The sequence below is a fragment of the Mesitornis unicolor genome, unplaced genomic scaffold, assembly GCF_000695765.1.
Source record: "Mesitornis unicolor isolate BGI_N332 unplaced genomic scaffold, ASM69576v1 scaffold39896, whole genome shotgun sequence".
Classification (NCBI taxonomy): domain Eukaryota; kingdom Metazoa; phylum Chordata; class Aves; order Mesitornithiformes; family Mesitornithidae; genus Mesitornis; species Mesitornis unicolor.
Window position 1 is genome coordinate 14089 of NW_010192392.1, and position 389 is coordinate 14477.

The window sequence follows — 389 nt, forward strand, 5'->3', positions numbered from 1 at the left end:
TGAGAATTTGCCTACAAGGTATTAAACCAAGGTCCTTCAGTTCACCCAGAATGTATTCCAGCATTTCTCTTTCCAATTCGTTGCACAAGGTTGACAGCACACGCTGTATTAATGTCACACAGCACACAAGTGGGGGCAGAGGGTTCATAATGCAGATATTGTTTCTACAAATAATGCTGCTAATTATTGTATGGGCAGGTACATGTCAAGAATAGCCCTGAAGCTTTCAGTGCTCTTTCAAGGGTGAACTACCTAAACAGGAGCTAAATCTAGAGGAATGCATGGTAGGAGACAAAACCTGAAAGACAGAGGGTGCAACTGTAAAGCCTGATTTGTTCGAATGTTCTATTCAGATCAACAGATAAGCTCTCCTGAGAAATCCAGCCTCC

General features: G+C 42.4%; 1 protein-coding gene across 3 annotated transcripts in view; it reads right to left on the bottom strand.

Annotated features, from left to right (window-relative positions):
- TCEA2 (transcription elongation factor A (SII), 2) overlaps window positions 1-389 on the bottom strand; it is a 14482-nt gene that overhangs the window by 11864 nt on the left and 2229 nt on the right. The gene's annotated exons all lie outside the window — the stretch shown is intronic.